The following is a 22,518-nucleotide window of genomic DNA, read 5'->3' as shown; positions in this document are numbered from 1 at the left end:
AATTTAGGTGTAGGTAAATTGAGTGGGATATTGTATTGTTTGTATTATTTTGTATTTGAGATACCCATACAATATCCCACTCAATATGTCCATAAAGCAGTTGGAAATATGAAGTACTGATTATAATTACACCAGCAGGAAATGGTGTATGCAGTAGAAGAAATAGTTTAACCTCTTAAGAGCAGCAACACTGCATAATAATCCTAAACGTAAATGCCCCTAATAACAGAGCTTCAAAATACATGAAGTAAAAACTGACAGAATTCCAAGGAGAAACAGACAAACCCACAATTACATTCAGAGATTTCAGTAGTGCTCTTGATCATCAATAAAACAGGTGGACAAAAAAATAAATAAGGACATAGAAGTCTTGAATAACTCAGTTAACTTGACCTAATATTAATAGAACACTCAACGCCAACTTCAGCAGAATATACACTTTTCAAGTGCACATAGAACATTTACCATATAAATTATATTCCGAGCCTTAAAATAAGTCTCTAAGTATATTCTCAGAACACAGTGGAATTAAATTAGAAATGAATATTGGAAAGATATCTGGAAAGTCTCCGAATATTTATAAATTAAATAACATACTTTTAAATAACCCAAGGCTCAAAGAAGAAAAGAGAAAAGAAAGTATTTTGAACTAAATGAAAATAAAACTACATTTTAGAAATTGTGAGACGCAGCTAAAGCAGTATTTAAAGGACCATTTATTGCACTGAAGTGCCTATATTAGAAAGAAGAAAGGTCTGAAATCAAAGATCTCAGCTTCCTGCATAAGAAAAAAAGAGCAAATGAAGCTCAAAATAGGTATAGGAAATGAAATAATCAAGATTAGAGAAGGAAGCAATAAAATAGAAAACAGAAAACAATAGGGAAACAAATGAACTAAAAGCTTGTATTTTGAGACATTCATCGGTAAGGTCTCAGAGGACATGATGTGTAATTAATGAAACAAGGAAAGTGTCTCTTCCTTAGTAAATGTTTCACCTAACACTTAAAGTAGGCTTCCTTCCACTCTTATTCTCCCTCTATTTCCCCATTCTTTCATGTTATGTCATATTTTAATTCATCATTTTGCAGCTGTTGGTTTGTTTAAGATTTGTCTCTCTTATATTCCAGAGTCCAGTAGGGCAAAAATCATATCTGGTTTTCTCAGCACTGTATGACACCCTGCATGTATGACAGCTTTCATCATACAGTAGGTACCCAATAAATACTTGGTGAATCAAGTACAGGAGAGTAACTGCTCAATGGTGAGAGCTGAGATGATGATGATACTGATGAGCAAATATGTACAGAGAAAATAAGACAAAATGGAGAGGTAGCCTTTTTTCAGTTGTTTGAAGTGGGTAGTCAAAATGAAAGATATTATTCAAGAAGTGAGAGTTAATTGTCCTTAAAATATAAATAGATATATGCAAGTAGGTGGCATGGGAAATGGAAGTTAATCTCGTTAGAGGAAACAACAGAAGGAAAGGTAAAGAAGCAGAAGAAAGAATGGCCCGTTTGGTAATATGCCAGTTCTTGGGCCTGGCTAGAGTATGGGATGCAGGAAGGGGAGAATAAGAGAAGACGCAGACCAGGCGCAGATGCTGGATCATAAAGGATCTTCTGTGCCATGGTAAGAAGTTTGGACTTCATCCAGTAGGCCTTCAGAGTCTGAAAAACATTAAGAAAGGATTAGCCTGAGTAAATTTGTATTCCAGAAAGCTGATTCTGACAGTCTGCGAACAATAGATTGGATGAAAGCAGAAAATGTGGAAAGGAGAAGAAGGTGGTTTGATTAATACATATCAGTGGAGCAAACAGAATCTGGTCACAGGTTGGATTGCGGAGTAGGTGCCATCAAGGAGAGGGGAGTCGAGGTTGACTCCCAATTATCCCACTTAGGCAACAGAGGAAATGGTGAGCAAATCAATGAGATAAGGAAAGTAGAAGTGTTTGCAGGAAAAGAAAGATAATGAATACCCTTTCGGACATAAACAAATGCTTCTTTCCCCACTTTTGTGCTAACTACTTTCATTCTACCCAGTGGCACCTGTTAAGGAACACTGAACACACCTGGACCAGGCACCGCCATCAAAACACACCTTCACAATGCCATCCTAAGTGGAAGTGAAATAACTGGATAATGACTTAGGCAACACATCCAGGTGTCATCGCCCGCAAGTATCCATGGGCGTTTCAACAAGGGCCTTGTTAAAAGGGCATATGAAGTGAAATTAGTTTGGCTTATAGGGGATACGCAACTATAACTGATTTTTTAAAGTTTTATTTGCACCAATATTTTTCAATTTTTTATTTAGGTTGTAAATAAAAACCTAAAATAGAAACACATGATAGCAGGAAAAAAATTATATACCAAAATAGAGGGGAAAATTCTGTCTAGAATAATGACAATTTTAAGAGAAAAAGAAGAACTTCTAAGGTTGAAGCTATCAGGAACCGTGTAGTTTCCTCTTTTACATCATATTCCTGAAATCAAAGAACAGAAGCCTACCACCCTACTTTCCATAGTAAATAAACTAACAGGATGCCTCCAAGCTTAAAATACACATAGGTTTATATCCCAGCACTGCCACTTCCTAACTCTGTGACTTTGGCCCTTTGTTTTATTGTGCCTCAGTTTCCTCATCTGCAAAATCATGATAATTTCTACCACTTAAGAGTCATGGAGAAGATTAAATCAGAGGTGATAGGCAAAGTACCTGACTTAGAGTCTCAATTAATGTTAGCTACTTCTAGTAGTAATAAGAATGTTTCTGGGGAACATTTGTGTACTTACATGATTTATTGTATCTGCATGGTTAATTTCCCCATGTCATCATAGGCTGACAATGGGCACAATTATTTGTCCCGTCCTCAAAGAGCCTGGAGACGAGGCAGGATCCTGAGCAAACCATGCAATCCCTAAGGAGCAGGAAGTAAGCAATGAGAAAATAAATGGGCTCAAACACCATGTACACAGCCGCACAAAGCTCACAATGCCTTTGGTGAACCCTATAAAGGAAAAACAATAATGACAGTGAAGCAACAATTATGACAATTAAGTTTAATGGAGATAATTAAGTCAACTTAAATAAATGAGCATTCTTTAGACATCTTGCTGACTTCTTCCACTTACTATTCTTAGGATTCAAAAGAGCAAAACAAACATTCAACCTCAAAGACTTCCTACAGAAGATTTAGGGAGAAGCCATCAAAGCTGAAGATGTAGCATTAGTGTACTTAGACTCCTTTCTGAGGGGTACAGAGCTCAGGATGTGGAGGAAAGGGGATGGGTCAAGAAATGGCTCCTGGGTGTTCACATGGGGCCTCCAGGCAGTGGCCAGGCATCTATTAATGGCTGCACTGTGTTTTCATACCTGGGAGAGCTGAATAAGGAATTGAAATATGGAGGCCTCTAACAATTACAGTGGGATTCCCACTAGGGTAACAACAGCTCCTGAATCTCACTTTCTCTTTCTTAGAAAGTTCTCTCCTGAAGCACTTTTTCCCTTGAGAGCACCAGATGAAGCACAGGAGGAATGTTTGATGTTTACAGTCAGAGAAAAAGATCACCAAGGTTGACCTATTCAAGATAACAACCAAGCTTTTGTTGGGTAGGGCTTAAGGGATAATGGAGAAATATATGGAATTTAATACATATAAAAGGAAAAAAATAGTATCTATGACCTTCAGCACTTCCACATCCCACCTCTATAGAGTCCTGCTGGTGTTTGAAAAGAGTCAAATTGGATACCTAGCTATTCAGGAGAGCAGAGGTTGGTGGTTAGAAGCAAGGATTCTGATTGCCTGGGTCCAAATCACAGCTCTGCCACTCACCTGGGTGTGTGATCTTTGTCACGTTGCTTAACTTTTCTGTGCTTTCATTTCTTAACCTGCAAAATGGGAATAATTGTAGAACCTGCCTTAGAAGGGTGGTTAGATAATTAAATGATGTTAGCCAAGGTAACTTACACTTCGATTAATTCTTGACACATACAGAACACTCAGTAAATGTTAATATGCAACTGCACCTGCCTTTGTGACTTCATAGTCAACCATCAATGGTTCCATCCTCTTACTACTTAACGGTATCATTTCATAAGAGTTTCTGAAAGCATATACTTTTCTCCATTTTTATTATTGTTTCCTTGGTACGGAGGGGGAGTCTTTTAAACCCAACTCATCAAACACATTATATATTGATCTATAAAATTTGAGATTTCAGCACATTTACTTCTAATTATTTGAATGCAAATGATCTCCTACCCAACCCAAGGATTTTCTAAAAATGCTTCAGCCAAGTCAAGTTTCTCCTCACTGTGACTCCTAGCCTTGATCCTGAGCTTTCACACACATGATGTCTAACCATTGGGACAACTCTCCTATTTCATACAGCACTAAGAGCCAGTGCCACTTGAATGTTTTCTTGTTTCTGCATGGCCAGAGTCATTTGAACAAAAATTATTGGCAACCTGGGTTAAAGGATAGTTGATTAGCAAACAAGCCTTGGAAGCGAAAGACAGGGGCTTCTTAAGAGAGTTAGAGACATCTCCAGAGATACCTGATTACATTCCAGGGTTGTAAATCTAGAGACCTTTTTCTCCTTCCCGAGAGAGGACTGTCACCTTCTCAAGCAACAACTATCCCCTTCCCACACCCCTGCCTCTATCCAGAGAAGATAGGTGGATGGGCCAGCAACTCCCAAATAAGCTCCAAGTTTATTCATTTCAAACCCTGCAAGGGAAGGTGCTCTGGGTGGCTCTCGACACATCACCCTGGGGCGATGGGGCATGGGGAAGCCACACAAGTTGCTCTATGTGTAAATGGCCTGTTCTTGATACAGAGATGCCTGCCAATGTGTACTGTGAATCCCTACCATGCAGATAGCCTGCCTGACACATATGTGCATGTGTGTATGTGCCTATCGCTCAGTCAACTGCGGTAGGCTGACCTGTTAGCTTGCAGAGGGGTAACATGTCAGACACTCATGGTTTCAGACTAACTTCCTATTCACCAACACCCATCCTTCTCCAAATTCGCTTTCTATATGAAGCCATCAATGGATACAATTATGAATTCCTCCAGGTCTAGCTTTATTATTTAATCTGTTCCCAGAATTTAGTCCCCTTGCCGCTCTTAAAAAATAAAGCATAAACCCATAAAAAAAATTTTAAAGTACTCAGAGAATTAAAATGATAAAGCCAAAATCAAATGCAAATATTAGAAGACTCAGCAGGCCACACTGGTGTTGGGCTAGGTCTGGGTCCCTGCTTTGGGGTGACGTGGGGCGTGGACCACGAGCCTCTTCCAGGCAGTGCAGGAGTCACGCAGATCCCTGGAGCTCCGCCCACAGTCAGCCTCCCTCCCTCTGTTGTTCCCCTTCTCCTTTTGTATGAGGTGGGGAGCAGGTGGAGCTCACATTCAGAATCCTCCGATACTTGTCAAACTGTACAAGGCATTGTAAGAAAGCATTGGCTTTATCATTTCATCATTATTTTCCTCCTTAAAACCAGGCCCAAGGTGGCCATCCCATCAGGGCCATAGGGTCACATGAGAAGAGATGACAGAGGGGAGGAGGGAGAGACCAGAGGACAGAGACATATTTTTTTCCACAAAAAATGACCTGTCTGCCGCTCTGTTCCCCAGGTGTGAGTGCAGATAGGCAGGTGAATGAGTGGGGGAGGAAACAAGTGGTGGATGTCCGGCTGGCCTTTGTCCCTCTACCCCTCAGTGGAGACAGACCCAGGGAAGGGAGGTGAGTGGGACCTTCCCTTAAAGGAAGGGCAGAGGGACAAGCGCTTGGGGAGAAGAGACAAGACAGGAGAAAAAGACAGTGGCTTGTGTTCCGTGGGGAGTAAGGACTTGGAGCACACACTCTGCAGAGCCCCATGGAGGGGAAGAACCCGCAAGGACCACCCAGGAGACTGTGTCCTGGGTCCAGGGCCCCCAGCCCAGCCAGGGAGCACCTTGGTCAGAAAGCATCACAATTCTGGCCTTCCGATGACCACAGGATGTGACCCAATGCGTGCTAAAGCCCAGGCCTCCCCCAATATTGGCTAGAGGCGGCAGGGGAGCAGTGCGAGCCCAGATATGGCTGATGCCAATAAAGCCTCAGAAGATGGGCCCTGGGCCTCGCCAGACTGTGCAGAGGAGGGGACAGGAGCAACAGGAAAACATACACAGAGTGAGCTTCTCAGCACCCCGGCTAAATGCAACTCACTGTCAAGTAGATCTTGATCTGCAAAACATTCTGAATTTTGTTGTAGACTGTGATGGTGTGAAATGCATCCCTGCTTCATGAATATACCTCCTGTACATAGACCCTGTACATATATGTTACTATTTACACCGCTTGTGAGCAGAGCTGCCATTATTTCAACAATCAACAGTCTTAAATCTCCTTTCTCCTTAATGCTACCTCCAAGAAGGGTTCCTGGTCAGCCTTTTTTTCCCATCTGCCCTCTTTGAAGACGTCGTCTAGTCCTGGGGTAAATGACACAGTGGTGTCCCAATCACGGGGTTGGTGGGCCTGCTGCTGAGCTACAAGGGGCAGTGGGAGTCATGAAGACATGGAGGGGCCCCAAGGAAAGGAGGGGAGCCGAGTTCCCCAGCTGTCCCCTGGACTGAGAAACATCCTCCATCCTCTGTCAGGAGGGTTAGCAAAAATCAGGCCCCGCCTTGTGGAACAAGGCGTGGTGCTGTTTTCTTCAGAGCCTACTTTGCCATAAGACTCACCAGGTCCTTGCTCCTGTCCTTCTCGGGAGGCTTGCCACCAAGTATTTGGAATTGCGCCACATAGAAATACGGAGCAGCTTCAGCTCTTTAACTAGTTTCGGTTGTTTTATGATCAATACCTCTTGCCTCAGGCTCCACAGGAAAGTTACAATCCCACCAGCTCTGTGTTTTTGTAAACTGTGTCTAGCTTCCCTGTGACTTTGATCTGTTCTCATATGGCACAGTGTCTGGGTGTGGTGACTGTAAGTAAACCCACGGAACACTGCAATGATGACAGCTCACACTCCACGCCGCTGACCACACAGAACGCCCGTTCCCAATGGGCTCGGCCTCGCTGTCCTGCAGCCATCAGGATCCATATGGCTACAGCCTCAGTTTTTCACAAATGAGTTCCCCAATCCCCATGTCCCTGGGTGCCACTTCACTTTAATCTGCCACTTTGTGGAATCTGAAAGAGGAGAGGAGAGGAAGTGGCTGGGCCCAGGGATAGGGGCTGGCTGGAGCGGTGGGGGGTCTGTTCTGCTCTGGGTGCTGCTCCTTCCCTTAGTGGCACCATTTTGGCCTCTCATGGCCGTTCTGGCTGACATCAGGCAGCACAGCACAGCGGTTCTCCACACTGGCACCATATCTGGACCTGCACCTCTCCTCTGCCGCCCGCTAGCTGGTACGAGCAAGTTCCTGAGCAAGTTCCACAGCTTCCCGAGAGAGCCTCGGCTTCTCTGTCTCCCATTGTGAAGATTCCACGAGAAATATATGTGAGTTGCATGTCACTTTGTAGACCCCTGATGGATTGCAGCTTTTGTTATTAGTGTCACTTTCTTTTTCTGGAACTTCGTGTTTCCAGTGGAAAAAAACACATGCTCAAAATCTCTGAGTCATTAGAGTAGTTAAATCTCCATCTTGACCTCAGAGACCCAGATAGGTGACAAGCAGAACTGGCCCCCATGCAGCAGAAGATAGATCCCCCGCCCCAGCCCCAACTGTGTCTCAAATCCCACATGAAACAGTGGCCACGTGCAGAGTTTTTCCACCTATTCAAATTTGGGGGCCTAATCTAAACTAAAGCATGCAAACAGCTTCGGCAAAATAGAGTTGTCCGTATACAAGATTTTTAAGAATAAAAGGAAAACAATGTTTTTCAAATCACGTGTTAAAGGAGGAGTGATTGTTTCTTGGTAATAATCATAGTCTGAATAACAATGTGCTGAAGGTCAAAGCTGCATTCCCTGACCCTGAAGCCCTGTGGTCAGTGAGTCTTTACCTTCCTCTGTGGAGTCTTGCTTTGTCACCCAGGCTGGAGTAAATGGCATGATCTCAGCTCACTATAACCTCTGCCTCCTGGGTTTAAGCTGTTCTGCCTTGGCCTCCTTAGTAGCTGGGATGACAGGCGCATGCCACCATGTCCTGCTAATTTTTTTTTTCAGTAGAGAATGGGCTTCCATCACATTGGCCAGGCTGATCTCAAACCCCTGAACTTGCTCTCTTCACACCTCCTGCATGATTAGCGGCTCATTCTCAACACACCTTCTGTGTTTTCACTTTACTGTGGGCTTACTTTGCAGCCAGGGCTAAGATCTGAAGCCTGCTGATGTCAGGCTATCTCCCCCAGCTTCCCATGCCGGCATTCTCACAGGTGAGACTCTCTCACCTTGCTCACCTGGACTTCAGTGCTGTGGGTGCCTGGCTGCTCCCTCTCCTCACCCAGCCACGGAAATCAACAGGCCAGGAGCTGCCCCTTCATTGGAGCTCTGATCCCTCAGCAGCAATCGTCTCTCCCCACCTACAGAAATGCAGGTTCCTCATCTGCACCCCAGACCCTGTGGAGCACACAGCTCCTTGCTGCCTTCCAGCTCTACCCCACCCCAATTTCCCCCAGCCAGATGCACTGCTCAGCCTTCCCCCGACATGAACGCTGAGCTTTGCTCCCTCTGTGCCTCTGCATTTATCTGCTCTCTCCCTGGCTCCCCTTGTTAAGATCCTGTGGTTCTTTAGTCCTGAATAAGCACCTGAGGCATCCAGGGGATTTTTTTAAACAGGTGCATGCCCCACATCAAGTCTGCTGAGCTGAAGCAACACCTCTGGTCTGGGTGGGGACAGAAGTGAGATTCATAAAAACATTCCCTGGTGATCTTAGGCTCAGCCAGTGGAGACCCACTGCTAGAAGCCCCTCAGGGGCACTTCCGGGCACTCTCTCTCCGCTGAGCCTGCCCAGACCCTCACCTACTGCCATACAGTCCCGTGTGACTTGGGTTTTCTTGGTCCATGGACACAGCTGTGTTATCTCCTTCTCACCTTCCCATGGTCAGTATTAGACTCTGTCTGAGTCTTGTGAGATCCTGCAGCTGGACTGCAACCTGCTTTCAGGCAGGGGCTTGCTCTCAGCTCTGTATCTGTGATTCCAACACAGGCTGCAGCCAGGGGCAGGTCCCCGAAACTCCTGTGCCGTCAAGCACGGAGACTGGATCCATCTGCACGCCAGGGGGGCGGCTCCCTAACGTGATCTGCAGGGCTTATTTCCCATCCACTGTCTCCTCTTAGGTGTCAGTGAAAAGCATTGCTAAGCTTCATTTCCATCGAGGTGATCACTGAACGTGTTTCCTCTGCACAAGCATACAGCACAATGCACAGCAGCAACAGTGATCTCCCAAATTAGAGCACTTGGTAAGGTGTCTTTGAGGGCAGAGGCACAGAACTGGAAGAGCTCAGTAATCTGGAGGCATGGGTGTGAGCAGAAGAGACACCGTTTGCTGTAAGCAGAGATGAGACCATGGAGGGCTTGGCACCACTTTAGGTATTCTGGCCTTTCTTCTCAAGCTCCTCTGGAGCTGTGGAAGGAGGCTCAGTTGTGAATTTCAGGAGAGGCCTCGAGGAACACCCAGAGAATGATATTGACAGCTGGGGGACAGCGAGGAAGCTGTTGCAGGCACCCACGTGGAAAGCAATTGGCCTGAACTGGGAGAGTGGCCGAGAAACAGAAGCAAGCTGATTCTCAGGACCCACTTGCGTCGGCTTCCAGTCCTTTGTCCTGGTCAGCTGTCTAGACGATGAAGGCATTCACAGAGGGGGACGGGCTGGAGGACAAGCAGACCCTGCTGAATGGTTCACTTTTCATGTCCATGGGACGTCCGGCCACAGACACCAGAGGCAATCAGAACCAGAGGGCTAAAGCTCAGGGCCAGGTTGTGGGTTTGGGTTTAGATCTGGGAGCCATGACCTATGGGGTGTCCTGGAGCCACAGGAGAGGATGTGCCCACCCGGGGGAGAGAGCAGGGAAGAAAGAAGGAAGCTCAGGGTCAAGCTGAGAGAGCACCAATGTCGCAGGAACAGGTGTTCAGAAAGAAATTGCTCCGTGATTCTTTTTGCAGCTCAGTGAGGAAGACTATTCAGGGCCACCTCTATAAAGTCAGAGACTGCTGTAACAAGGTCTTGCAGTGCGGGAGAGAGATTGGGCTCAACTCCAAATACAGCCTGTGCAAGTGGGGATTTATAGCCAAGGAGCAGGGTGGGGTCAGTGGATGGAAAATGGCTGAGGAGACATCAGGGGTCAGGCAGATTCTGGCTAAACTGACCTGGAAGGATTCTTGCTAAAGGCAGGTCAGGGTGATCAGACAACCCCTGGGAATGGTGAAGGAGGAGGAGCCCAATCAGGTATGGAGGGTGATCATGTATCAAAGGTGGAAGGTTCTGGCTAAGCTAGCCTAGCAGTGTCCTTTGTTAAAGTTGGATTTTACAAGGAAGTGCACAAATGGGCTTAGGAGAAGGCCTGGGAAGCTGGCTAAAGCTTGGCCAAGCCAAGAATCTCTGTCCCAGGAGACTGAGGAGGAGCAAACAGAAGGCACAAGAGCTGAACAGGGGTGAGGGGAAGAGGCACAGTCCCTGTGCTGGCCGCTGCCCCAACCTAGGAAGGCCCTGCCCAGGGTCACCAAGGCGGGTGGGGGTTAGCCAGGCTGGGCTGCCAGAAAGGCAGAGTGATGGACAGTCCCGGGTGGCCTGCACCTGGCTCAGTATCACAGCTGCAGCACAGCTTCCGGCAGATCTCAGAAATCGGAAGCTAAGGCGGATGGCTCCTCTCTCTTCAACTCCAGCCAGGCGACAGCCACCTCCGCCAGGCGAGGGCTCTGTCAGCCGCACTAGCCTGCAGCCCACTGAAATTTTTCAAGAGGAGATGGAGCCATTTGGTAATTAATTAGTCGTGTGTTTATCCTCTGCCCCCTCTCCCCTCGCCAGGCTATGGGAGTGTGAAGACAACAGCCCTATCCATTGTCCATTGACATGCACTTTACCTCGGCCCCTGACCCATAGACACTTGTGGAAGAAAGAAGCTGGGGAGGAAAGAGGTCAAGAGACAAAGAGAAGAGAAGGAAGACAGCACCCTGTCTGTTCCATTCTCTGGAGTAACAAACAGCAGCGGTGAGCCCGGCCCAGGCTGCCTGTGTGGACGCACAGCAGTGAGCAGAGCTGGGATCCATCGAAGGCCTCTCATCTCATTCGCACCCTGATGTGCCCATCCTCTGGAGGCGGCCCTACTGAGCACTGGCTGTGTACCAGACCCCACAATCATGCTCGGACCTGCCATTCAGACTTCACCACAGCCCCTGCCTCTTCGGTCACATTCAGATCATTCTACAGAAAAATGAGCCTCTGAGAGCTTCACTTGCCCAGAATATTCCTGGCTTCATTCAGATATCAGTGTTTTTCCCCGTACACACTTGGGTTTCCAGATAAAACACAGAACCTCCAGTTATATGTGAATTTCAGATAAACAAGAAGTACTTTTTAGTATAAGTATGTTCTAAATATCACATGGAACTTACACGAAAATAAAAACATCTTTAGTCCATTAGAAATTCAAGTTTAGCTGGGCTTCTTATTTTTATTTGCTAAACCTACTACTACTTGCTCAATCACAGTACCACACTAAAGTACAAAGGCTGGAGAAGTGCTCATGCTCAGTTCCTCAGGCGGCTACTAACATGCAAATGGCACCTTCTTCCCCACCTCAGCCTCCAAAGACATTTAAAATCCTGTGCTTGGCCAGCCGCAGGGCCAGGTACAATTCTAAGGGAATTTCATCTCCCCTGGAAACTAAGGCACTTTCTTCCTCCCCAGCTGGCCTGTGAGCTCACAGAAGTGCTGCCCTCCGGCCTGGTTCCTCTTCCTTTGACTGACTGTCAATCACCTTTACCAACCCACCAGCCCTATAATTCTGACATGCGTGTCACATTCCCTTGGAGCCACCTGGAGATGTCTGGAAATACCTTTGCCCTGGAGAGTAGCGGTGTCACCTAATATAAGTTATTTGTTTGCTGGTTTGTTTATTTCTTCCTACTTTCCAGTTTCATCACCTTTTTATATCAGTCCCAAAGCTTTCACCTGTCTTAAAGCTTATGCATGTTATTATCATGAAATCTTCTTTATTATTATCATTTTTTTTTTGAGATATGGTCTTGCTCTGTTACCCAGGCTGGATTGCAGTGGTGTGATCTTGGCTTACTGCAACCTCTGCCTCCTGGGTTCAAGCCATTATCTTGTCTCAGCCTCCTGAGTAGCTTAGATTACAGGTGCGCACCACCACACCCGGTTAATTTTTGTATTTGTAGTAGAGACGGAGTTCATCATGTTGGTCAGACTGGTCTCGAACTCCTGACTTCATGATCCGCCCACCTCAGCCTCCCAAAGTGCTGGGATTACAGGCATGAGCCACTGAACCTGGCCCTTTCTTACCTTTTCTCTATTAGAATTCCTGCAGGCATTTGTTTTATTATCATCCTTTATTCTGTATGTATAGATTATATGTGCTCCTTTATTCTTATTAGTTAGTGAAAGAAAATCAATTAAAACAAATACACAAGCCAAAAACACACTCATGAGCCCAAGACTTTCGTGATTTCTTTGCCATCCCGTTGGAAGGCATCATTGCCTCTGTTATAAAATGGTTGCTGAACTTCCTGTGTCTGAGAAGAAACTGACTTGAGGAAACTAGTGCTCCATTTCTGGGATTCTATTTGATGCAAGAATAGGGGAAACACTCTCAGCCACGAGATAGACAACCTAACCTTTCACACAGCTGCACTCCAGCCAGTTGATATAAGACTGTCTTTTACATTTTTAAGTACCGGCCTGGTGCAGTGGCTCATGCCTGTAATCCCAGCACTTTGGGAGGCTGAGGCGGGCAGATCACAAGGTCAGGAGATCCAGACCATCCTGGCTAACACAGTGAAACCCCGTCTCTACTAAAAAAAAATACAAAAAATTAGCCAGGTGTGGTGGTGTGCACCTGTAGTCCCAGCTACTCAGCAGGCTGAAGCAAGAGAATTGCTTGAACCTGGGAGGTAGAGGTTGCAGTGAGCCAAGATCCCACCACTGCACTCCAGCCTAGGCGAGAGAGTGAGACTCCATCTCAAAAAAACATGATAAAAGAACCATTTATAATCCTTTGGGTATATACCCAGTAATGGGATTGCTGAGTCAAATGGAATTTCTATTTCTAGATCCTTGAGGAATCGCCACACTGTCTTCCATAATGGTTGAACTAATTTACACTCCTACCAACAGTGTAATTGCCGCACTGTCCTCCACAATGGTTGAACTAATTTACACTCCCACCAACAGGGAAAAAGTGTTCCTATTTCACCACATCCTCTCCAGCATCTGTTGTCTCCAGATTTTTTAATGATCACCATTCTAACTGGTGTGAGATGGTATCTCAATGTGGTTTTGATTTGCATTTCTCTAATGATCAGTGATGTTGAGCATTTTTGCACACTTATGTTCATTGAGGCACTGTTTACAATAGCAAAGACCTGGAACCAACCCAAATGCCCATCAGTGATAGACTGGATAAAGAAAATGTGGCACATATACACCATGGAATACTATGCAGCCATAAAAATGGATGAGTTCATGTCCTTTGAATGGATATGGATGAATCTGGAAACCATCATTCTCAGCAAACTGACACAAGAACAGAAAACCAAACACTGTATGTTTTAACTCATAGGTGGGTGTTGAACAATGAAAACACATGGGCACAGGGAGGGGAACATCAAACACTGGAGTCTGTTGGTGGGTAGGGGGCTAGGGCAGGGACAGTGCGGGGTGGAGAGATTGGGGAAGGATAACATTGGGAGAAATGCCTGATGTAGGTGACGGGGGGGGATGGAGGCAGTGAACCACCATGGCATATGTATACCTTGCAATAATCCTGCAAGATCTGCACATGTACCCCAGAACTTAAAGTACAATAAAAGAAAGAAAGAAATAGAAAGAAAGAAAGAAAGAAAGAAAGAAAGAAAGAAAGAAAGAAAGAAAGAAAGAAAGAAAGAAGGGAAGAAGGGAAGAAAGAAAGAAAAAGAAAGAAGAAAGAAAAATTGAGTACCTTTTTTTTAAAAAAGGGATGGTGGTGAATAAAACAAATCTCACACGGGATTGTACGTCCCTCATCCTCTGACCTCTGTGTAACTCCTCTGGAGTTTCAGTAACTGATGGAAACACAGGGCTGGGTTGTTCTGGGACAGGCACCTCCTTCTGCAACCTGTTCAATAGTCACTTGTGTAGAGAACCTGACTTCTGCCCCGAAGCATCCTACATCCATGGCTCTTTTCCTTTATCCTAATATGTTACTGAAGCTCCAATTACTGATGGTGACACCTTCTATGAAACCTTTTAACATTGGATAGTGTGGTGGTTTCAGAGGATGTGTGGGGTCAAATGTCAGCTCAACCACTTCCTGGCTGTGTAAACAACCGATATGGTTTGGCTGTGTGTCCCCACCCAAATCTCACCTCGAATTGGAATTCCCGCATGTGGAGGAAGAGACCTGTAATCCCCATGTGTCAAGGGGGAGGGAAGTGATTGGATCACGGGGGCAGTTCCCTCCCATGCCATTCTCATGATAGTGATTCTCATGAGATCTGCTGGTTTTATGTGTTTGGAAGCTCTTCCTTCATTCTTCTCTCTCCTGTCACCTTTTGAAGAAGGTGCCTGCTTCCCCTTCCACCATGACTGTAAGTTTCCTGAGGCCTCCCCAGACATGTGGAACTGTGAGTCAATTAAACCTCTTTCCTTTATAAATTACCCAGTCTCAGGGATGTTCTTTATAGCAGTGCGAAAATGAACTAATACACCAACCTTGGGCAAATTATGTAATTGTGCCTAATCCCCTCATCGGATGAAATGAGGCCATTAAGACAGAAGTAAGGATTCAAAGAAAGAAGATACACAGAGTGCTTGGAGTGAGGCCTGGCAGAGGAGGTACTTAATGAATGTTCAACCTTTTTTTCTCAGAATAATCTCATTTCAATCCTGTTTTCTTCATATGTAACTTAAACTTCACAAAAGACATTTAAAGTTAATTTTTCTAGGCTGATATTTTCCTATTGAGGTGATAGGTGTTTCTCCTAGTATAAATTAGTAGCCTAATTGCCCCTATAGCCATATAAATTGAATCATATTAAAATTGGGTGAAGATAGTGAAAGAAAACAATCTGAGATTCAAAATACATATGTTCTAGGTCTCAACTCTGATAATAAGCAGACTCGGGTCCTCAAGCACCCTACTTCATCTCCTTAGCATTCTCCTTAACTATATGCAGTAAGAAATGACCTTTGCAACTCTTTCCAGCATTAAAATTAAATTCTCTGAAGTGTCAGGATACGCAGACTATAACTACTCTGTATTTGTTAAGAAAAGATTGTGAGTAATGCAGAGAATGTACACTAAAGAGATTACCTCCATCAAGACCACATTGTTTTTAAAAATAAAAACAAAACCCTGTAATTAGAAACTTAAAGTGGTGACTAAAGTGCTAAAAACAACTAGCGAACCACAGGAATGTGTCTGGGAAACTTATCCATCGGGTAGTTCATGTTATTTTCATGCCCACATCTAGTAATGCCCACTAGTCTAGTAAGGTCTGGCTGCTGGTGGACACAGGAGTCAGGGATTCCCCCTGAAACTTACCCTGGGAATAAAACATCTAAACTTCCACTGGATTTGCTGCTGTGTCCCCAGCTCCACGTCCAGTGACATCACATGGATAGCTTGAAGTTGACCAGCATTTACACCATAGAAATCCACAAACACCACAACTCAGGGTCTTTCATCAACACCCACGCCCCAGAGCTGGTTGTTAAACATTTCCCAGCACACCTTCTTGGATGTTTAGTTTGGTCCAACTAAACTGCACAATTTCAAACCCACAAACTGGAATCTATCTTGAATTGGTCATCCTCTTCATGGGATCCTTTATAGGGACTGACTACTAAATTGAGATAGCACTTATTCTACTTCTTTCAAAATATGTATACGTTATATATGATACATATGGATGTGTATAGATGTATTGTGTACATGTGTGTATGAAGATACATTGGAAATTCAGAACTATTTTATAGAAGAACATAGGCCTGGTTTAAAGTGAGAATAGGACAAATAAATAAGACGCTTACTTCAGAGCATATTCAATTATCTTCCCTATTATATGCCTTGCCTGGTCTTATGGTTAAATCTCTACCTTTTCCTCCATTATTGACTGATTGGTTTGTTCGTTCTTCCTCTCTCTCTTCCTTTCACATTCTTTCTCTTCCTTGCTCTAGGAAGAATTTCTGATGCATATCTCTATGTTACCTTGTTACAATGTTAACGCACAAGGCTAGCCTTTAAACATGGACAGAACACAGAAGCAGAGAGAGAGCAGGGGGTGGCCAGAGACTTTAGACAAAGGCAACAAGATGAAAGCAGGAATCACAACATTAATGTCAAGAAAGAAGTAGTTTAAAGAGATTTGGTATTTAAAGGGCTTTTTAAAGCATTAAGCAAGATTAGAAATATATAACAGTCACAAACATGTGTTTCCCCCCTCAAAAAAATTATAGAATAATTTAACACACTCCTCTCAGAATTAGACATGAATTTTAAAAGGACAAGATATTATCTCATCATAATGCAATAAAATTAGAAAAATACAATAAAAAGAACAACAAAAATAGTTTAACTACTTAGAAACCAAAATACATCTTTCTGCAAAATCATGTTAATAAAATTAAAATTCAAACTTAACATTAAATATATCTAGAGAGCAATCCCATAATTGCTCTCTAGATATGTTTATATGTAGAGATACAGCTAAAGCAATACTAACTACTTGACCTTAAGATATTAGGAAAAAAGACTAAGACAATAAAGCCAAAATATTTTTTAAATAAAGAGAATCAATGAAGACACTTGCTGAAATTAATAAAAATAAGAAAAACATGAAAAGATAAATTTTAAAGGTCATTATTTGGAAAGACAATTAAAATAGGTCTCCGTGGCCCTGATTTTAAAAAAGAACAGAGGGAGCATAAACAAAGGGCGCATACAGGGAAGAAAAAATACAGATACGGAAGGGATTATAAGAACAATAAGTAGTATGTGTAACTCTGAGGCAATGAAGTTGAAATCTAGAAAAAAAATGTAATTTTCTAGCAAATATAAAACACCAACATTTCCCCATGAAGAAAAAATTATATGAATGAAGAGAGAAAAAATTGTAAAATATCACTACCATAGAAGACATTTAAAGAGTGATTAAAGACCTACCATTGAAAAAGATCCTTGAGTCAGTTGGTATACAGAAATAAGTAAATAAATAAATATATTTATAGAGTATATATTTATATATACATTATATACATACTTGATTGCCTACAGAAAAAAAAAAATATCTAATATAAAAATAGAGTGCTAATAAAATCAAAGAAAAATGATACACTGGGTACAAATATCTGTACTGCACATTATAAAGGAAATTATCTGTAGATAAAGGCAATTGTCCATAATATATACAGAGCTTTCACAGATTGTTAAAGACATACAACCTAAAAGTAAAACGGGAAAAAGAAATGAAGTGATTCACAGAACATATCAAATGGCCAGCAGACATATTAAAAAAAATGCTCAACTCCATTGGTAGTTAGGAGAATGAAAATGAGTAACAGGGTACCACTCTCAATGAGAAAAAACATATGAGCCTGGTGACCCTGCACCAGCAGGGAAGCTGGTCAGAAGCACTCACAGACTGCTAGAAATGTCAGCGGTGGCTGCCTTGCTGCAAAACCACGACAACATCTATTCAAACAAGCATAAAGAAATGCATGGTGTTCAACCTAGCAAGCCCACTACCAAAAATCTAGTCTATGAAAATAAAACCATCAGTGGGTCAAAGATTTTCACATCATAGCAATTTCATGGTAGCCAAAAGTTTTAAAAGAGAAAAAGAAAAAGAAAAAGAGAAGACTAAATAAATACTAAGAGATACTTAAATAAATTTCCTAAATGCATACATTGACCTATTATATAGTCATTGAAAAGCATGAGTTGTATAGCAGCTTTCTCTATAATAGCACCAATCTGCAAACAACCCAGGTGTCTATCAATGAACAAACTAAGGGTGCTATATTCGTAAAATGGAATACTGCTCACGGAATAAAAAAGCAGGGAAGAACAAACCCCTGATATTATAAGGACTGTATATGATATATATATACAGTTCTAGATGCAGGGAAACTAATCTATGGTAGGATAAATCAGAATAGAGTTTGTCCCTGGATAGGGGAATTGGGAATTCATTGGGTAGCGGGGTGCACCCTTTGGGGTAATAAATAGTGTTGCTCTGTATCTCAATAGGGATTTCGGTTACACAGATGTATGACATCATCCGAACTCATCAAATAATTCACTCAGTGCTTTAGATTGTAAGTAAAATTTACCTTGAAGGAAAAAAAAATATTGAACACTAGCTAATGGCATGAGTGCAAAGTATTTAGGGGGAAGTATGCTGAGAAAGCCTGCAACTTCCCTTGAAATACATTCTTCCAAAATAAAATGGATTGGATGATTACAGAGATGGATAGATGAAAAACTAAGCATAAGTAATAGGTTAATGGTAAAATCTAGGTAGTGGGCATAAGGATGTTTTCTGTAAAATGTCTTCTTTCCTGTATGTTTAACACACCTCATCATACAGTGCCAGGGAGAAAAAGAATGCTAGATCTATCCCAAAAGGCTCAGGGGATATCTATAATGAGACACGCAAGACGTAGCAAAAGTATATGAAATAAGGATTCTGTTTTTTAAGAATAAACAATGACAAAAATACATTCATATGTGTGTGGGTAGCTACCCAAATAACCCCATATTGTTCTATGACCATGAAGATAATTATATAAAGACCCTGGGGGACAGAGGTGGAGAGCGTGAGGTGAGCGGTGAAGGCTGACTATACTTACGTACGCAAAGAGATGAAAGAATCATGGGCCTCAACACGCCATTAATAGCCAGGGCTGGTACAATTCCAGATCATGGTAATTTTCTTATCATTTTCTATACTGTTTAAAACTTCTTTTCTACAATAATCATTTATCATTTATGTAATCAAAAAGCTATTTTTATTATTTTATTCTATATGCCTTTGTGGAATATGGATGTGTGTATTTGTGTGTGTGTGTGTGTGTGTGTATGTGTGTGTGTGTATTTGGGAAAAGGGCTGAATATCTCTGTTATTGATCTTACTGTCAACTGATGTGTTTATTCAATTGAATGGTGGCAGGCTTATTATCTATTGCTACATGTGCTATGAGAACAGAAGTAGTTGTTTATCAAAGCCTGGGATCGTCATATAATTAACTTTTCATTTCTCTTCAAATATAATGAAACATGGCAATAATAAACACTCTCATAAAATGAAAAAAAAAACTGTTCTTATTTTAGATAAACATAAAAACAAAAGAGAATTTTATATTCTTGTTCTTAAAAGAACCTGGGAAATCATCAGGACCCCAGAAAACTGGGACTCACTCCTTACCCCAAGACCTAGAGAAGTTTCTTGTCTTCCTGAGCTCTGTGCTGCAACTGGCGTGAATTTCACTCTGAAAACAGATACATTCACCACCAAGGTTTGCTTTCCATGTTGTCCAATAAGCCAGAACCGGAACAGCTAAGAAGGCAGTAGACGGCCAGCTTTGCCAGACTCCCAGGGCATTTGCAAGCCTGGAGGTTCAATAGAATTTGCAGCTACAGTGTGAGGGGCTCATTCTCCAGGCTTGGCCTGAGGCCATCTTACTCTTAGACGCGGGTTTCTCAAAGAGCTTATCTGGCAGTCTGCTGCACAGCTCATGGTGTGACTGTCCCCAGCTGTATCCCTCAGGTCATTGCAAGTAAAAGACAGAGCATGAAAGACAGTGCAGGAGCCAGGCATGGTGGCTCGCACCTGAAATCCCAAAACTTTGGTAGGCAGAGGCAGAGGAAGGCTTGAGCCAGTTCAAGACCATCCTGAGAACATGGTAAGACCCTGTCTCTACAAAAAGAAAAAATTTTTTAAAAATTAGCCTGGTGTGATGGCTTGCACCTGTATTCTCAGCTACTTGGAAGGCTGAGGTGGGAGGATGACTTGAGCCCAGGAAGTTGAGGCCGCAGTGAGCTGTGAGGGCACCACTGCATTCCAACCTGGGCAACAGAGCAAGATGCTGCCTAAATTTAAAAAAAAAAGAGGGTGCAAGGAGGCCTTTTGACAAAGGACTGATCCCGCAGGAAGCCTATATGGGTTATGGGGCATAAAGCAGAGCTCTGCTACCACTCCTGGGACAAACGGCAAGGGCAGGCAGCCGTTCCCGCACCTGGGGATGGAGGGCTCCAGGAGGAATCTCCCCCAGCCAGCGCTGAGACCAGGCCCTGAGGAACGCCACCTACTCAGACCCCTCCAGGAGACAGCAGGGTTCTTTTAACCCCAGCCTGGCCTCCTTGTTCTTTCAGCATCATCACCCGCCCCGGCTCCTACTTGGCCAAGCTCACATCAGTCACCTGGGGCACCCAGCAGTGGGGAAGGCTGGAGCAAAAACTGGAGAGGCCAAGGAAGGCTTCCAGCACTGCAAGTTTCTCGGATCTACACCAGCAGTCATGGTAGTAACCTGCCTGTGTCCTCTCCCAATGTGGAGTAGGATTCTAACCAGTTGAGCAACTGCTCTCTCTTTCCTCCCAAATCCAAGGGACACACAAGGAAGGCAGACTGATCCACACAAATGCGCACAGATCTTGAGTCAGAAGAATGCACCTTGCTTTCCTGCTTTCCTGCCTCTTCGTGAATGCCTAGCTCTTCCGAGGTGGCCCAGTGGGTTAGGGTTAGGAGAGTAAGGCCACCAGCAAAGTCCAAGGATGCCATATTCTCAGGGTGGCACAAGGGAAGGCAACTTCCCCTCTGCACGTTGCCTGCCTCACTCTGGTCCTGGCCCTGTCCAAGAGCAAGACATAAATACATCAACAGGTTATTTGGGTATACAGTAGGCTAAGTCTGTAAACAACAGCTCTTTATGCCCGGTGACATCCTGACGTACATGTCACTGTGACAGCTGACAATGAAATGGCTCTTTTTTTCAGCACCTCTCTATAAAAGGGCCTCACCAGGGTAACCTGAATGCCAGTTGTCCAGGGCTGAACAAGCTCAGTAATTTAAAACAAGTCTCTCAAATGCCATTCATATCTTTCCCTTAAAATGGAAGTACAGCCAGAAACGCTTCCTACTTAGAGTATTCAAGAAACAACCTAGAGAATTGAAGCTGTTCTTCCTGCTATTGTATGTAGTATAGGAGTAAAGAACCCGTTCAGGAGGCAATTGCTAGATGCCAATGGCTGTGTGACCCTGGACCAGTGATTTAACTGATCTGAGCCTTGGCCTCATCTATAAAATGGAGATAACCACAAAGTTGGCCTCAAGAAGGTAGTTGATGGGTTTAAATGAGATAATATAAATAATGCCTGGCACATGAAAATCAACCAATGTTAGCGATTTTATTATTGCTGTTTATTATTACATGATTTTTTAAAAATGTGTAATTTTTCTAAAATGTAAACTGCCTATCTAGAGGATATGTTTTCATTCTGATTAATTACTGCCAGGAGAATGAAGGTCCTGTTTAAAGTAACTTTGGCTTATTGGAAGGGATGTTTTCAGCTATGATTAACAGACAAGAAAAAAAAATACATGAATATAACAGTGTACTCATCTGTAGTGTTTCTAAAGAAAATATAATTTCTTAACAAGAAAAATGATATTTATAGCAACTTTGTTTTACTGTACCAGTTGTGTGAGAATTTTTCTTAAAACTTTCTAAACCTGAGTCTCATAACCTTGTCACTAATTAACTGTTCCATTTATCTAAATATTTGCTTGCCTTTGAACCTGGACCCTAAGGGCCCCTGGTTGCTGCAGACCAGGCCTGTCTGTCCAGCCTGCTTCTTTCTGCAGCTGTGATGAATGATCTGTTCCAGTGGAAGCTGAACCTCTCTCCATTCTGTATCTGTAAAGTCCATAGGGTTTCTGATCCAGTAAATGTTTATAAATTTTAAATTACAACCTCCTTATTAATTTCTGATCATTAACTGCTCTTGATTTATTCCTTCATAGCCATCTGGAATCCTCAGCCTGGGAGAGCATACTCTCTCCCCATGCAAAACATCCCCATCAGCTCCTCACACTTCAGGGACTGACTTTACCATCTGCCTTCAAGAGAAACTAGCATAAGGGGCTCAAACATTTTTATGGACACGTACTGTCCTCTGATAAACTATTCTAAACAAGGGTATGGTCATAGTCTTGCAAAGCAGGGTGGGGAAGGCCTTCAAGGGCCAGGACTTGGAGCACATCCATGTTAGTGGTTTGTGGAGAGGGGCCAGGGAGAAGTTCATCCTGCCTCAAGTAGAGGTGAACACCTATCCCATCAGCAGGCTGTGGGGCTGGGCTTCAGGGTGTG

The 22,518-nt window shown here is 43.4% G+C and overlaps 1 long non-coding RNA gene across 2 annotated transcripts in view; it reads right to left on the bottom strand.

The window, feature by feature from the left end:
* LOC105725734 (uncharacterized) overlaps positions 1-22,518 on the bottom strand; it is a 142,276-nt gene that overhangs the window by 24,794 nt on the left and 94,964 nt on the right. The window contains exons 4-5 of one of the 2 annotated variants that reach the window (XR_010340039.1): positions 3,835-3,890; positions 1,205-1,668 (exon numbers count right to left, since the gene is read on the bottom strand). The exons of the other annotated variant lie outside the window; for it this stretch is intronic. This is a non-coding gene — a long non-coding RNA (uncharacterized LOC105725734). Of the gene's footprint in view, positions 1-1,204; positions 1,669-3,834; positions 3,891-22,518 lie in introns of those variants that run through there. 2 annotated transcript variants of the gene reach the window in all.

This window comes from Aotus nancymaae, unplaced genomic scaffold (genome assembly GCF_030222135.1).
Source record: "Aotus nancymaae isolate 86718 unplaced genomic scaffold, 86718_ANA_hifiasm-v0.15.2.pri h1tg000098l, whole genome shotgun sequence".
Lineage (NCBI taxonomy): Eukaryota > Metazoa > Chordata > Mammalia > Primates > Aotidae > Aotus > Aotus nancymaae.
Note: the sequence above shows the minus strand (reverse complement) of the source record. Positions and strands in the feature narration are given on the sequence as shown.